Source organism: Mixophyes fleayi, chromosome 4, assembly GCF_038048845.1.
Source record: "Mixophyes fleayi isolate aMixFle1 chromosome 4, aMixFle1.hap1, whole genome shotgun sequence".
NCBI lineage: Eukaryota > Metazoa > Chordata > Amphibia > Anura > Limnodynastidae > Mixophyes > Mixophyes fleayi.
Window position 1 is genome coordinate 242,837,409 of NC_134405.1, and position 18,242 is coordinate 242,855,650.

The window sequence follows — 18,242 nt, forward strand, 5'->3', positions numbered from 1 at the left end:
ATTGTTAATAACGTTGCTGTATTTTCCCCCTGCAATTATATATAGTGCCACCCACCTTTTTGATTTTCCATTTCCAATCTTCTTTCTTTGCTATGTCTTTTTGTATATATTTATATACAGGAATATTTCTATATTAAATACATTTTAATGTACATGTGTGTGTTTGTGTATATATATATATATATATATATATATATATATGTATATTTGTGTGTGTGTGTGTATATATATATATATATATATATATATATATATATATATATATATGTATACATATATATACATATATATATACACACACACACACTCCTGACAAACATCCATATAATAATAGGGACAGTTTTGTATATGTAAACTAGGCAAGCCTTACTTGGCATGGAGTTCTCGGTTTTCTACTTCAAAATACTAAAAAAGTCCAGTGAACAGACATTTACTTTCATGGGTCTACTTGTTCTTGCATATTTACACTTTTACATCATGTTAGTCACCACTTTTAATTAATTTGATTGTTTAATTTTGGTTTTTTTTATGGTATCATTTATGTCTTTCAGTTTTTTGTATTGAGCATTGGTGCTGGAATTCCACATTGTTGCCAGCTATAATAAAATAAAATGTACCTAAATAATGTCACTTTCACAAGGTTATATTGGGCATTTAGCTTATCACATTATGTGATTAATTTAGGTGTTAAAGTTATTAATCATCCTAAATCATTATAATATTAATTGTAAGGTTTGAACATGAACATTAAATGAGGTTAGTTGTTTTGCATTGTAGAACCTCCTCTTGTGTCTGGTACCTCCATATTATTGTATGTTAAATCTGTGCCCACATGGTCATGTTGATGTTCCAGATGGAAGAGAACGCTGAGGCTTGGCCCACTGGGTCCTGCTTCCCAAACCGTCAATAGACAAAGTAAGACCCTTATAAGTACACCGCTACATACTGACATGATCACCAAGGGTAAAATAGAGAAAAATCCTCCAGCACACTGCTATAAACTAGTAAAAGACCTGCTATTCTTTTTGTACATAAAAATGCAGAATTCTTAGTTACACACATTTGCAAATGTATGATAAGCCACCTACCACTTCACGTCGCTTCTGCTAATAGGGTCGTCATAACAATGGCTGCTGAGAGGGGGGGCAGGTACTAATTACCATGCCAGGGGGCCCGGCCCTGGCCCTCACTACCCACGTTTTTTTTTATATATATTTTTTAAACTAAATTTTCTTTTCTTTTCAGCTTTGTTTTTTTTTTTTTTTGCGAGGGGGTTGGGGCTCTGCCCCTTCATTGGTGGGAGGAGCAGGGTAGTAAAATAAATAAATAAATAATACATATACTCACGTGATCCGGCGGCGCCATCCCTCCTCCTTCCTCTCTGCTTTGTTTACACTGAATGTCAGGTGTGACTTGATGACGTCATGCCCGACATTCAGTGAGAAGCAGCATAGAGAGAACCAAGAAAGAAGCAAGACGAGAGAAGACAGAAGAAAAGAGAAGAGAAGAAAGAAGCTAATACAAAGGTAAGTAAACAAATAGAGGAAAGCAGAAAAGCACCGTTTAAGGAAAAACAGGGGGAGAGAGGCACAGTATGAGGAAAAAGGGGGTGAAGAGAGAGTCACAGTATGAGGAAAATGAGGTGGAGAGAGGCACAGTATGAGTAAAAGGGGGAGAGAGGCACAGTATGAGGGAAAAAGAGGGGAGAGAGAGGCACAGTATGAGGAAAAAGGGGGGGGGAGAGGCACAATATGAGGAAAAAGGTGGGAGAGAGAGGCACAGTACAGTATGAGGAAAAAGGGGGGGTGAGAGAGAGGGACAGTATGAGGAAAAAGGGGGAGGAGAGGCACAGTATGAGGAAAAAGGGGGGAGAGAGAGGCACAGTATGAGGAAAAAGGGGGGGCGAGGGGCACAGCATGAGGAAAAGGGGGGAGAGACGCACTGTATGAGGAAAAAGGGGGGAGAGAGAGGCACAGTATGAGGAAAAAAGAGGGGAATGAGGAAAAAAGGGGGGCCAGCAGAAAAGCACTGAGTGATGAAAGAGGGGGGACAGGATGGCACAGTGATGAAGAGGGGGGCAGCATGGCACAGTGATGGAGAGGTGGGGGCAGCATGGCACAGTGATGAAAGAGAGGGGGGCAACATGGCACAGTGATGAAGGAGAGAGGGGGCAGGATGTCACAGTGTGATGAAGTCGGGGGCGAGTAGCATGGCACAATGTGATGACGGGGGGGGCAGGTGAAGGGGGAAAAGCAGCATGGATGGTGCAGTGTGATCATAAGGGGGCACAACATGGTGATGAAGGGGCACAGTAATGTGTGTGTGATGGCACGGGGCTTGTGGAAATGTAGTGTGAGAAAGGTGGTGACTAATTAATGGGTGCAATTTTGTTTGTGGGGTGATGGTGGGGCACTTTAATAGTGGGGACTATTAATTTAAAATGGGGTGGTTTGGGGGCTATTGAATGTGGGGGTGAGTTTGGGGAGAATGACGTCTCTTTATTAAATGTGCCTATGAATTATTTAATGGCAGTGATGGTTGCGGGAAATAGGAATATATCTGAAATGTAAATACTATTAATTTATTGCTGGGGCTGTTTGTATGGAGGGGAAAAGATTTATTTATTAAATGTGAATACTATTATTTTAATGTTGGGGCTGGAGGAAGGCCTAATTATTAATTGGGCATGGCATTGATTTAACGCCGGGCTGGCTGTATTTTTCTAAATGTACCCATTTTATTTTCCAAATAGGGCCCCCAACATTCCAGGATCCAGACAAGCCGCAACTAAAGAAACCTGCAGCCACAGGTGGTGAAAGTGAGAAGAACAGGTAGGAGAGAGCAGGAGAGTCTGTGAAATGTTGTGATTCTAGTGGGCCAATCCCAATTTTTGGTGACCGTTCAACACACAATGCAGTTTTTTTCTCTGAAGAAGGGTGGCATGGCCACGCCCAATTATGCATAGCCACACCCCAATTGTATGAACACAACCATCAGAAATTTTGCGTCTGTGGCGCAAACTTTTTTTTACATTCTCAACTATAAGGGGGGCCCCATGAAGTTGTTGTACCTGGGTCCTGAATTCCTTTTGGCAGCCCTAGTCATGACTATAACCAATGATTCCCTATATAATGGGTCATACATTCATGTGTTTTTAAATTGAGAGCTAAATTACCAAGAGGTACCCCAGGAGTCTCCAAATGGCAGTAGAAAACCAACACTTCCCAAAAGCTACTGATACCAAACATGACTCACAACCAACAAAACAGAAATGAAAGTTGCTCAATCAATTTTCAGGTGCTTGAAAGGGTGAGGTTATCCAGAAAGGAAAAATAGAGAAAAATCCCCCAGCATACTGCTATGAACTCGAAAAGAACCTATAAATTGATTGAGCTACTTCCATTTCGATATGATCACCAAGGGTGCTTTCCTACAGTTGCAGTGAAAATCTAGAGCCAGGGGCTGTGTTCCCTCTGTGTGTGGCTAATTAAATTAGTACACTTGAGCTAGGACAAACTGGAATACACAAGACTTCTCTGAATGCCACATACTACCTGCCTTAGAACAAAATGTTAGTGGTCAGTAAGTATATTATTCCTATTTTAAATCATACAAAGTAATACTAAAATGTACTTTCGTAGGCAGTGTATGACACTTTTCTCTGTATGAAATAAAAAACCTACTATATACTTTTAAACATTTCATTACTATTATTTTGTATTAAATTATTCAAATCTTAACTTAGCTGCTTAATCATGCAATTCATTACATCTACATCATAATCAGCTTAACAAAACTGTGACCTCTTTTTCCTGTATTTTGCCTTAAAACAGTTTGTTGCTGTCCTCTTTTATGCTATAATTGCTCTGTGTTATGATTCTGTAAATTAGATATGCATGTACATTTTACAAGTTATGTTATATTTCAGTGAACAATGGGAATGTAATATGGTAACATCTACATTGCATTGTAAGGTTCTTTAGTTATTTCTGCAGCATAGCCTACATGGGACTCAGGAGTATAAGTAGATTAATTTGTGTGGTTGGGCAGATAATAATTTAATTAAGACCTCCAGTTTTATTTTGTTAATATATGATGCACCTGGTAATTTTCATATTTTATTTATGGTCAGTTTTATTTAGTTTGCTAAACTGTTGGTAATACAAATATAATTCACAAGATATTTAATATTTCTTATATGGTCCCATAATGTAATCTTAGAAGAGAAATTACAAATCTCCCAACACACGATATTGCAACTAATTGTATTAATTCATGAATAAATATATGTGTAGTCAAATCATCATGATAATTATAAAACCATTACCTTGAAACTTAACTAAGATGCCTGGAGTAACCAGCTTTCCTACCCACTGTTACATAAATAGCAAATAATAATCTAATGTCCATGTGGTGTTAATTTAATTTACAAGAAAACAGTGCATTAACTGTGTATGTAACCCATTGACCCTCCTGTGCTCACCTACAGTCAGCACAAGTAAATGGAGAAGACAACATCTAAAGGATGCTGACACTGCTCCCCACCACTGGTACATAAGTGGGTATGGAGTCACTGGAATAAATATGTTCCATTCCTATACCTGTTTACATGCTTCTACTAAAGTTAAAATATACTAGTAAACACATGATTTTTGTCACTGGGGCCTAATAAAGTTTAATTTGCAAAATTAGCAATAAAATCACTATTGTAGTGATCTACCGTATTTCCCTATGTATAAGACGCACCTTTTTCCCAAAAATTTTGGGTCTAAAACCTGGGTGCATCTTATACAGGGGTAGCGGGGATGCAAGGGGGGGGGGGGGGGCAGAGGTACAGTGGCAGCGGGGGGGAGCGATTGCAGGGAGAGTGTGCTGCCCGGCTGCTCTGATCACAAACAGAGCAGCCGGCCAGCACACTCTCCCTGTCTGTCTCTGTCGAACGGACCTGTAGGGGGAGTGTACTGCCCGGCTGCAGAGCTCTCCCTGCAGGTCTGTTCGGCAGAGACAGACAGGGAGAGTGTGCTGGCCGGCTGCTCTGATTGTGATCCAAGCATCCGGCCATTACACTCTCCCTGCCCTTCTTGACAGCTACCGTAATATTTTTTTTTTCAAATTTCGGAGCCAAAATTAAGGTGCGTCTTATACATGAGAGCGCCTTATACATGGGGAAATACGGTACATGTCCATTTACTAATCACCAAATGTGTTAAAAGCAGATTAACCTTTCAATGTAAAGATTAGAGAATTTTTCAAAACTATTCTGAAAAATATTTTGCCTCTTTCTGCTACAAAATTTCACATGTTTCATGGCACAATTTGGCTTTAAGTGCTCCCAGTCCTACCCTAACCACATCACGGAGCCGATGAATTGACCTTTGGCGTTCTTACTCTATTTAGTATGCAAAATTGGAATTTACGAATAAAGTACAGAATAGCATTCTGTGGAATGGCAGAGCAAAGGTGGAATTCAAAGATTAAATGGTCATAACTGTCACACTGCGATAAAATTACCTGTACAAAACTCAATTTGCAACTTTTGCCCTAATTTAGCGCCTCTGTCCTCTCTTTTATGTCTGCAACGTCGTATGAGATTGATTGACCAAATAGTCTGAAAGTGCTTTGGAAAAGAACTAAAATAATTTGAGTTTGGGGTAAACTAATCACATCTACCAGAACGGCTGTTAAACATTGTATCCTACCAATCCCAGATGTGTCTTTTCAAACACTGTTGACAGTTTAATTAGTTAAGATGTATTATGCTGTCTGTTTCCTTATTTAATTGATGTGCTAAGTCCTAAGATGGGCTGAACTATTGATTAGTGGGACCAAACAAGATATCAACCACAGTAAACTGGTCACATGCAAATTGCGCTAAACATTACTCCAGAGCTCCCCAAGGTCCTGCTTTTATTTTCACGTTCCATTTCCTGTAAGACATATACAGGCATAACAAAGAAAATATTTCTCAGCGCTTGTTATTCTAGGGCAGTGATGATATCATTTTGCATAGAATTAATGATACAATAATGGAAATGAGTACACTCCAGTACTTTTCTTTCGAGTACAGTGAAATGGAACACTATCAAATTCAATATGCCATGGCAAAATGGGAAGAGCTCTATGTGGTACATTAATTTTAACAGGCAAGTACTACACATAAGGAGCAGCATCTTATAATATTATTTGTCCAATGCAATCAAGTGTTACCATAAAACAGCTGTGGCCGCTTGGTGTGTGGCAGCTGATTGAAAAAGACACACTGACACCCAATAAAGAATTGATCTTCTTTGCTTTCCTATAACAGTATAAGCATGTAGATGGCAGTTTTTCGCTACATGGACGCTATTATTTGGAGTCTATTTATGGAGTCTATTTATGAGGGCTTATTAAATCAAGCGGTTTTATTGTATACTTTGTATCTTTATTATGTTGTCAGTTAAATTAGGATTTTTCTCTCTTGTCAATGATGAATATTAAAAATCTAGGTTATTAATAATAATAATAATAATAATAATAATAATAATAATAAGGAATGCTCATGTTTCTAAAATACAAAACCTGAACCATACAGTAATGATAAAAATATGATGTGTTTATGAAAACAATGACATGATATTTTACTGCCATTTTTCTCTTATTAGAATCAGCTTTGTTATAGTGCGTCTTTAAAGTCTACTGAACAGCTATGTAAGTAGTGGAGATAGATTATGGTATTTGTCCTACACATGAGCCAAAAAATGAAATGTGCCTTTGCATTTCTGACTTGCGAGAAACATGAGAAAATTCCCTTTAGGTTATACTAAGGACATACTTGCCAACTTTTTGTAGTTGGCGTCCGGGAGCCTCCCAGGGGAGATAGGCGCTTCATTTTACAGCGTGGGGTGGGGCCAAATTTCTCGATTCCCGGAGAATCGCGGCATTTGGACCTAATTCTGTCCACTTCACTAGGAAGTGGGCAGATGCGGGAGATTGCCATACTCTCCCGGGACATTCTGGGAGAGATGGCAAGTATGACTAAGGATTCAGACTTGTCAATGTATGTTCATGTTCATGTATGTATAACAGAGTTATTTTAAGTTGCACTTTTCACAGGTAACCTTTGATTTAACATTTGCAAATATTTTTCTAAGCTGTACTAGAAAAATATGATAAAAGTACATAATGCCTACAGCAAACAGTTACCTTGTTCTTACTAATCTAGTTGTTATATTGGTTTTCTGGTTTATCTGCTTACCTGTTAACTGTTACTTGTACATAGTTTTCCTAAATGGCCTCATTATATTTGTTCTACAAAAACATGTATCACTTTCATAGGTTTATATTGTGCTGTAAATCACTGTATTTAAAACTGATCTTTATTCCGCACCAATGTGTTTTAGGGGTCTCTTGAAAGGTATGCAGGTTGAATACTAAATACCTCAACATTCTGAGGTATTTCCTGCACATCTGTGTAACGATAAACAATATATTTACTGTTCATGAGGCCTCAGGACAGGTTTGAGAGTATATTTTATCCCCAAAATGTTTTATGGATTGTTTAGTCACTGTAATTTTAGCTGACTATGTGAATGGACAGTATATTATTATAGTACTATAGCCTGATTAACTTTTTGAGAAATAGGTGATTTTTTATTTTCTGCAAGTTGCTAAACATGGTATTTCATTATAGATGTTATTAGCTATTCAGATTATTACATATTATTTATTTTATTCAATGAGATAGCAATAACAAATAGTACAGATGCAAATAGATTTATCCTAGAGAGAACTGTCTTGAATATAAAACATTTATGGATATCATTTCGAAAGTGGCTTCATAAATATACTTTTGACTATATCAGAGACATGTCAAGAAGAGATGGTATTCAAAGGAAAAGTATGTTTTGAAAAAGAAGAACCCAGACCATATAGGAGTCATTCATTTGATGAAAGCGTTCCTTATGTCATGGATGTAGAAAGTATTCAGAGGTCAAGTGTTGGCAGCATGCCTACTGAGGGTATATAGACGGTGCAGAAGGGTGAATTATACATAGGAAGACCATTCCTCTAATTTTGTTGTAAAGGCTGAATATGTATATGGCTTCCAAATATAACATTATGTTTTGTGGTTCAAGGATGATAATAACATTGCTTTATTGAAAACCAAATTTTCCCTGCTAAATAAAATAACTAAATCATTTCTCCACAATTCACATGTATAGAAATATGTTTGTTCATTAGATGGTGAGTAGCTGTTGTTTTGTTTTAATCCGGAATCCTTGCAGCAGATGTTATGGTGAAAAGCATCTAATGCATACTAAGTTGCATACAATTGTTTGTAGATTCCACAGTGGACAGCAGGATGTATTCTCCCAGTACCTCCCTTGTCTAGATGACAGTTAGCCTTCACTCAGTCAATCTGATGTTTGGCCTGAATTCGCTCACTGGATGTGGCAAGCTGCTTTACATTATCAGGTAGCACATAAAATATATCCTATTAATGTTTTCTTTTTCTTTGTATGCCTTACCAGCTACAGGCAGTGGCAGTAAGGTGGGAACGATGACAGGGAACCCCACCATACACTCCTCAGGGATAAGTATCTCAATAAGTTTTTTACTTCATTGTACATGCGCTATAAATGCAGCATGCTTGCATTGAAATGCATTGTTTACATTAATTTTCTGCTTGATGTCATCCCAGTGCTGGGCACATTACTACAACGGACAGGAGCTTTTGGTCATGATGAAGCATGATAAATTTGCTATTGTATAAAAGAGCTATTTTTATATATGTACATTAATGTAATTCCTCACTTATGGTCTCACACAATGCCTGAGAATAGGAAGACATCTTTTTGTGTCATATTTGTCACATACATATATGTAGCAGCAAACATGTCTGACAAGGGATGGGTAAGCTTCTTTGCACATAAAAAAGCATTGCCATGCAGTAAAATGCTAATCTAGCACATTCAGCACTAAAAATGCAAGATATTTTGATATAATTTGCTTGTTTAATTGCACAGGTTACAATTGCATGAAGCATGTGAAATTTAAAGCAGGAATCTTGTAACAAATGTTCTGTGTCTATGAATAATTAAACAATAGCCCTTATTTAGGGTTTAGATTGCACAAAATATTATAATATATTGTAGAGTAAATTTCAGTTTCTGGTATAAAACTTGGTCACATGACTAAAAGATACAATGTCAAAATTCAATTAATATAGATAGAACATCACAAGTGAAAATGAGTCAATCAATTTAGCACACTTCAGTGGATTACAATTTGTTCATTTTGCTTGACGTTACTGGATTTATATGATGTTTGGATTTGTAGTTTTATCTATCAGAAATCTTGCATGTACAATGCAATACCCATGAGAGCTAATAGAGGTGGAAATAACTCCACATTTTATATGTAAATATAAATTTTAACAAATCATATTTCACAATCCATGTTCAAGAATTATTGTTTAAGTAAGTTTACAAAAGAGATAAGTCCGGATGCATAAGAATTTGTTGTCTGAAATAACTATAGTTCGAGTATTTGTCCAAAATGTATGATAACAAATCACTCAAACAATGCAAAACAAATACAGAATATAGTGGTATTTATGGCTCACATAGCCAATTGAGCACAAGATATCAAATAATGAGTCTTTTTTAATCCAAACACAAATTTCCGTTGCATCGTTCAATTTTTTTTGTCTATTATTTGTCTAATATTTTGTCTAGGATGTGATTCAGACAAGCAAACATTTTTTAAATTACTATGGGTAGACATATGATTTTTTTTTTTACATATGGCAGCTGTAGTTTCTTAGTTATTCTTATCTACCTTCATCTCCTTTCTTGGTTCATCAGCAAAGTTTATATGAATATGTATACTTAAATGGACAATAACACTTTTCTTTCTCTATCTTTCTGTGTTTCAACAATTTTCTATAACATTTTTATCTGGGTGCTAGGATTCAGGCAATTTCCTCATATGTGTGCTACCTGTTCCGAGTGTCCAAATGACTATGCCGTAGGAATACTAAAACTCTCAAAAGGTGTGTACACTCTTCCTGCCTACAACCTGGAAGGCAAATGCTTGTTTTTTCTGTCTCGGAGAGAACTTTAAACAAAGCTGTACAAGGATACTAGTGGGAGTACATATATCAGGTTGATTTAAGTCAACAAATCTGTTTTGGCTAACCATGTAAACAAGTTAAAATCAGTTAAAATCAACATGTGAGTCAAACAAAGTACCAGTTGATTTCTAAATACATTTGGCATTGTCTACACCCATCATAGGTGAAACTGAGTCTAAGTGCCCCGGCACTCTGTCCTCTAATAATAGAAAGAAAAGTAGTCATTTTCGTATAAAATGTAACGAAAAGTGGGTTACACAGATTTGAGAATCTCATTTAAACTGCTTATTTGACCAATACCTGAATGTAAAAAACGGGATAAAGTATTATGTTTCTGATAAACCCTAGAGCAACATTACCTCTAGAACTGTACTTTGACAATTGGTGATTGGGCTAGGGCTACCGAGGGTTGTTCTTCTGTAAATAGTGCTGTAGTGGCAGCACAGTGGCCTAGTGGTTAGCACATCTGCCTCACAGCACTGGGGTCATGAGTTCGATTCCCAACCATGGCCTTATCTGTGTGGAGTTTGTATGTTCTCCCTGTGCTTGCGTGGGTTTCCTCCGGGTGCTCCGGTTTCCTCCCACACTCCAAAAACATACTGGAAGGTTAATTGGCTGCAATCAAAAAAAATTGACCCTAGTCTCTCCCTCTCTGTGTGTGTGTGTGTGTGTGTGTGTGTGTGTGTCTATAGTAGGGAATTTAGACTGTAAGCTCCAATGGGGCAGGGATTAATGTGAATGAGTTCTCTGTACAGCGCTGCGGAATTAGTGGCGCTATATAAATAAATGATGATGATGATGATGATGATGATAAATAGCATTAACAGGGAGGATTTTCTATCAGGCGTCACCTCCTGGCATCTAGAAGTTTTGGATAGCCAATCTCCAGGTGCATTTAATAGGCAAAGTGCAAGTGCCCTCAGGTCCCATATAATAGGAATTATAACAATGGAGTACCTTTTCCATATGAGTAAACTTCTGTTTGTCCAGGTTTGATATTTTTATTTTTTATTTTACTAAGGAGTGATTTATATACATTGAGACACTTATTAAAAAAGTTTACCCAGTAAAACCCCCTCTTACATTATTTCTGTTAGAAAGATTATCCAATTTGATGGTGTTTAGTAGACATGTGTTTCTCATATACATTGTGTTTAATTTTCTTAACAGATACTTATTGTCTACAGTTGCTGCATTACAGTATTATGGAGAGTGGTTTTCTGAGGTAATGGAAAGAAAAACTCTACAATAGGAATATTGCATCACTAGTTTGACATAGACCCTAACGATTGATACTCACCCACATTTGATTTATGACTTAGGATTCAGATTTTTTGGGATTGGTCTAGGAAAGTCAAGGGGCGGCAGAGAAATATGTTTGTTTTTTTAAAAAAAGAAAAACACACTTCCTTAATTTGTGTTTCCACAACAAACTGTTTACCTAAACAAAACCATGAGGAAGGCAATGTTAAATAACAAAGCATTAATACACGGGATTAACAATAATTAAGTAAAGCATTTTAATTTACCATGATGGCAGGATAAAGGTGTCAATCTGTTAAGCCATTAAGCAGTTTCCTAATAAACAATATTAGAAATGATAAGACAGTAAAAATAAATTATTGTTTAACATTTACTTTACAAAATAAAAAAGCATAAAACAAAAATTTGCTCATGAATAAGAAAATGGCCGTAAAAAATGAATGGTGCATCTAAGCACATCATGTCTTCCAAATCAGAAACACTTGTCTAAAAAATTATATTTTCCAGCCAAGAACAATCTAAATAAATTGCACATAATTTTTAAAAGCAATGTGATTCTTCATAGCCCACTTTCTTTAAAAAAAAACCACATCAAACATAAACCACTTATACTGGTGCAGTTGTTGAATGTAAATAATTTTAACAGACATAACTGTTTAGCACTGGCAGGACTGAATGACAGGTGTGAGGCGTACATATTTAACATTATGAGCAGATGGGGTGTAAGTTTAGTAATTGAAGTGTCAGAATTCTCCTGTAAAATATCCTCTGATCTTTTAAGAAATTGCGAAAAATAACACATCAAAAATATAGCATTATACTGTTCATTAAAAGGTTAAAGTATAATGTAACAGCTTTATTTAAGATAAATATTGAGTACTGTGAATACAGATCAGTACAAAGCACACTGACATTATTTGTGCAACACTCACCACTATATCAGTACAAGTGTGACGAGTGTGATAACACTAACCATACTTTTTATAGCCCTTGATTTTGTTCCCCAGCTCACCACACTACAACTGCATTGTCTAATTACATGTGGCTAAAGGGACATTGTAGCTCAGTGTAAATATGTATATTGTGTATTGTATATTGATGACCTGGCAGTGAGGTTGTTATTCATTGTCTTTAAAGTGAAGCCAGGGGGTTTTGGGTAAGGATCAGGTTGAAAGATACTGGCGGGGCTAAACTAATTAGTGTCCATTGTTCTCAGAAGACTATTCCAGACAGGCCATCTAGCAGGGGAGGTTGTGTGAAAAAACAGCTCATCTGAAAACTTGGTATCTTCACAACAAGCAACATTTCAAACTCAAATAAAAAAAGTAAAACTGTTACATCAATAAAATAAACATATTTTCATATACTTAAAGAGCATAGTCTTAAATATACAATTGATCAAACCATGTTTATTAATGAGCTAAATAATTTACCTGATACACCTGTCGTTATTTTACTTGACTTTGTCCAGCATGCTCTCTATACTGTGTCTTTAGATAAAGTGCTTTATGAACAGGTACACTTATTAAGCTGAATAAGGTAGCCAACTACACCACAAAATTCTGTTTACTTGCAGGAGAGACAGAAATGTGTGTAAGTGCTAGAGGCAAAGTGAATGTATTTTACATAAAGAGTAGCCCTAAAATTTTAATAAGTTAACTTATAAGTTTACTTTTGATATGGTTATTCCTATGCATCTAGCTGCCCAAACAAACCTTTCAACATTCCAAAAACGAAATATTGCGAAAGAATTATCCATGTCCTTGTCCCCACAATCCACACACAGATCCACATAAGCCAGTATCAGGGGGTAATACATGAAAATTAAATATATAAATAAAATAAAAATTACCATACATGAGTTATTTCTTGAACCAGGCACCACCCAGTCTATTTTTTTTAGAAATACAGCAATTTATATAACTATTGATTCAAAGTAGCTATTCTGCATGTATCGTGTTACAATTTGAATGTATGATTTTTTTTAAATTTAATGCTGATATTTTCTTGTTTATTCCTGCAGTTTGTTTTGAATTACAATGCACTCTATTTTCTACATCTAACTATAATGAATAGTAAAAAACCCTTTGAGATGTTACCGCTCATTAAAATCAGTGTTTTAAAGGTAGCATACACAATCTGCAGCAATCAATCACACTGACAGCACAGTGGAAAACAATGAATATGGATAGTAATGTAAGAAGACACTGTGCTGACATGGGAAGAATCAGCCATTCTGTTCATACAAAGATAGAAAGTTACATTTCAAAAAGATTGTTAAATGTATTTACCTCCTATAGCATAACCTTGACATGAATTTCATCTATCTCTGTAATGTTTGCTTTGTGTGTTTTGTTTGATATAGAATTGAGTTAGAAAGGAATGTAGTTTAAAATGGAAAACAAAATCAATTACCACTAGAATAAGGCATGAGGAGGTGAAGGTTGTCATTTTCTTATAAATTATCATTATGCCACAGTTTTACATACACATTTCAGTGTGACAGTGAATAGAGCTGTTTTTATGTTACAACTAGACAACTATGTGATTGTGGTCCTAGCTATTAAGAAATGATGTCATACAGTAGAGTATATGAAGACTATTAGAGAATATGGGAACCAAATCACATTTTATAGGGCCATAGCCAGCTCATAGACCTCCAGTTGCACAGCCCTGCTGTAAAATATAAAATTGCAACAAAACAAACATTATGTAGCATGAATTGTGTCTAGAGAAGAGTACATGCAAATTGAACTTCAAATAGCAAAATACATTTTACTATAGATATTTATAAAAATTAATTAAGTAGAAGCCCACAGTCATCTATAATTTGTACATATTGCTTACACAGCCACTTTATATTAATCTGTTTACAGCGGCTATATGCACTCAATAGCAGGGCCATAGTAAAGTTTGCTTCGTACACTATGACACGGTTGTAACCACAATTCAATCTATGATTGTCACAAAGTGACAAGTGTGCTAAATCATGTTTGAATGTGTACACCAGAAAATTTAACTTCAATATCACTAGATAATAACATACAGAAATTTAAATGACAACTTTAAACTATAATTATAAGTACAAGAGCTGTAAATTTTAGGAGCAAAAATTATTCATAGAGCAATAAATTTAGTATTTTCACAAACCCCAAATAGTCATTAGGGACAGATATGCGGGGAGGAGGGGGGCAGTCGGGGCAATGTCCATACCCCCCAACAACAGGGATATTCTGTGGCTGAACACTATGTGCTATGGTCTAAATCGCCCCTCCCCCCAAAAAAATATAGATCCATCCTTGCTAGTGGTAGCCACAGTTTTGCAAGGACCCTGCTAGTTCACCAATACAGAAGCAACAAATCAATTTAATTAATTGAATTAAAATGATGGCAGTGGGGGGATGTGAGTGTGGGAACCGTTCAAACCAGTGTGAATACCAATCATAAGCCATAATCTCTTGATTGCAGGCAGGGCTGCCAAGAGGAATTCAGGGCTCCGATACAACAAATTCATGGCCCCCCCCCCCCCCCTTATAGTTAAGTAAGCAAAAAAAAATTTTCATGGATATGGTCACACAATTGGGGGTGTAGCAATGCGCCATTGGGGCGTGGCTAGCACAATAAAATCACTAGGTCCTGAATTCCCCAGAGCGTGACATTTGTCCAAGCACTCCTGACTTTCAGGACATCTAGCACCACAGTGTAGTATAGGAAGAATGCAGTGTGTACAGAAAGAGTTCAGTCTTGGCCTGTGCCCACTGGGCTTACCAAACATTGGCATTGTCCCTACTAAAATCACAACATTTCACACACTATGCTGCTCTGTCCTACCTGTTCTTCTCACTTTTACCACATGTGGCTGCTGGTTTCTTTAGTTGCAGCTTGTCCGGATCCTGGAATGTTGGAGGACCTATTTGGAAAAAAAATGGCTACATTTAGAAAATTACAGCCAGCCCCACCGTTAAATCAATAACATCCATGATTAATAATTAGGCCTTCCTCCAGCCCCAACATTAAAATAGTATTCCCATTACCCCGCAAACAAAATAGCAGCCATTAATTAGCCACCATCTACCTCACACACACTACATTGCCAAAAGCTCCATGCCATCACACACACATTACTGTGCCCCTTTATCATCACACGCTATACCCCCTTATGATCACAATGCACATGCTGCCTTTGCCCCTTTCTTTAACCCCCTGTGCCATGCTTCTTGTCACTCTTTTTTTAACCCCCTGTGCCATGCTGCTTGTCCCTCTTTTTTTAACCCCCTATGCCATGCTGCTTGTCCCTCTTTCCTTTAACCCCCTGTGCCATGCTGCTATTGCCCCTCCTTTCTTTAACCCCCTGTGCCATACTGCTTGTCCCTCCTTTCTTTAACCCCCTGTGCCATGCTGCTTGTCCCTCCTTTCTTTAACCCCCTGTGCCATGCTGCTATTGTCCCTCCTTTCTTTAACCCCCTGTGCCATGCTGCTTGTCCCTCCTTTCTTTAACCCCCTGTGCCATGCTGCTTGTCCCTCTTTTCTTTAACCCCCTGTGCCATGCTGCTTGTCCCTCTTTTTTTTAACCCCCTGTGCCATGCTGCTTGTCCCTCTTTTCTTTAACCTCCTGTGCCATGCTGCTTGTCCCTCTTTTTTTAACCCCCTGTGCCATGCTGCTTGTCCCTCTTTTCTTTAACCCCCTGTGCCATGCTGCTATTGTCCCTCCTTTCTTTAACCCCCTGTGCCATGCTGCTATTGTCCCTCCTTTCTTTAACCCCCTGTGCCTCTCTGCATTTCTCCTTCCTTTCTTTAACCCTCTGTGCCATGCTGCTTGTCTTGTCCCTCTTTTCTTTAACCCCCTGTGCCATGCTGCTTGTCCCTCGTTCTTTAACCCCTCTGTGTCATACTGCTATTGTCCCTCCTTTCTTTAACCCCTCTGTGTCATGCTGCTATTGTCCCTCCTTTCTTTAACCCCTCTGTGTCATGCTGCCCCCCCATTTTTTTAAACCCACCCCCCCTGTTTTTCTCCCTTCACTTACCTTTACTTCTCTCTTCTTTCTTGTCTTCTCTGCTGCTCTGTGCTTCATTGCTCCAGACTGACTGAATGCTGGGCATTACATGATGATGTCATACCCGGCATTCAGTCAGCCTGGAGCAATGGAGCACAGAGCAGCATAGAGGAGGGACGCCGGTGCCGCAATCACGTGAGTATGGTTTTGGTTTTTTTTAACTACCCTGCGCCCCCCACCAACGACCGAGCCACTCCCCCCGCCGAAAAAAAAAAAAAAATAATAATAAAAAAAATTGTTTTGAAAAAAAAAATTTCATCGGCGCGATGGCACGGGCCGGGCTCCCTGACATGCCCGGGCCTGGGTAATTATTACCCGCTCCCCCCCCCCTCTCGGCGGCCCTGATTGCAGCTAGTGATTGATTCTGCTGCTGATACAACAGTTTTTAGCTGGGCTGTAATAGGGGCAGGGCAGCGATGGGAAAAACTGCCCCTAGTTGGGGATGGGCTGTATCTTTTACTTGGTGGAAGTATAGCATTTGAGAATTAGGATTTTTCTACTATAATTGGAACTTTTTCCCTCTAACCATGGTCAGGTCTACTCAGTACACACAAAGTACAGTATATAATATTCAACACACATCCCTTTAAGAGGGTACATATAATTATGTCAGCTCAATCACATATGTCCTACATAGCAGACATTCTAAATGCAGAAGACAGGGAAGGGTCTTTTAGTAGCCTTATGTCTCCATGTTAAAGAATTCCTAGTAAAGTACAATAACTTGGACTTGGGAATCCCTTCACGCAGGGCCTTCAAGCTTTGATGGCCTTCCTAGTTATGCACAGATGAGCTAATCTATTTGAATTAGTTATAAACTTATTCATTGAAATCAAATGTGGGTGAACAGGAAAACTAGTTGGCCCAAAGTGGTATTAAGCCCAAATTTCAATCGAAAGCTGCAGTTGCACCAAAGTCTCAATAAATGTGGGATGATTATTAACCAGTTGGCTATGACCAATAATATAGAAGATAATATTTGAGGAATTCAGGCAGGGTTTAACCACCCAAGTCCAAAGGGTGCTGCAGGATTTCCTATCAACAATGGGGCATGGCATTTACCCAGAAAATGAAGCTATTGTTTGTGTCTAATTTGTAAGGGAGTACATGAAATTATGAAGTTCATTTTAAAAAAACTCATTTTGCCTATATATCAAGGTCAGAATGATAACCTATATTTTAATGATCTGGAGATCAAATATAATCTACTGTGGTGACCTGCAATGAGCTGTGAAAAGCACATTTGCAAAAAACAAAATCATTCACTATCTCCTACTGTCCTTTGACAATGTCCAGATGATAAAGCCAGACAGCAAATAAAAAGATACACTGATATGAGAGGTGGTGGTAAAAAATAATTAGTACCCAGCTCAGTGCAAGGTCCCATACCCAACGGACTTACACAGAGGTCTCAGAAAGAGATGCTTGTACCAAGCCTTTAAATCCACTTCAAGTACCAATCTATTTGTACTGTAAGTACAGTAGTTGATACTGTACTCCTTAATTGTACAAATAAATCACTTTTGACATTTAAATGGCGTAATCATGCATACAGTCACATTAAGTCCACCTTGTCAAAATTTAGTACTATTTTTCTATAAAATAAACTTTTATGTCTTTCTTCAAAAATACTGCTCATTTTAGCCTAATGACTAATACATATTTTTTCTGTGTGTGAATCTTTTTTTACATTTAGTGTTATTTATAGTGCCACCATATTAAGCAGTGCTTTTTATATGCATCAGTCCCGGCCCCTTTGGAGCTTACAATCTAAATTCCCTACATCCCTTTAACAAACTTGGGCTAATTCA

At 37.6% G+C, this 18,242-nt stretch overlaps 1 protein-coding gene across 5 annotated transcripts in view; it reads left to right on the forward strand.

Annotated features, from left to right (window-relative positions):
* Positions 1 to 18,242, forward strand: part of SYT1 (synaptotagmin 1) — a 530,829-nt gene that overhangs the window by 194,053 nt on the left and 318,534 nt on the right. The window contains exon 1 of one of the 5 annotated variants that reach the window (XM_075209584.1): positions 9,845 to 10,033. The exons of 3 other annotated variants lie outside the window; for them this stretch is intronic. The gene's annotated coding sequence lies outside the window, so the exon portion shown is untranslated. Of the gene's footprint in view, positions 1 to 9,844; positions 10,034 to 11,300; positions 11,340 to 18,242 lie in introns of those variants that run through there. One more of the 5 variants, XM_075209586.1, reaches the window with a different exon arrangement.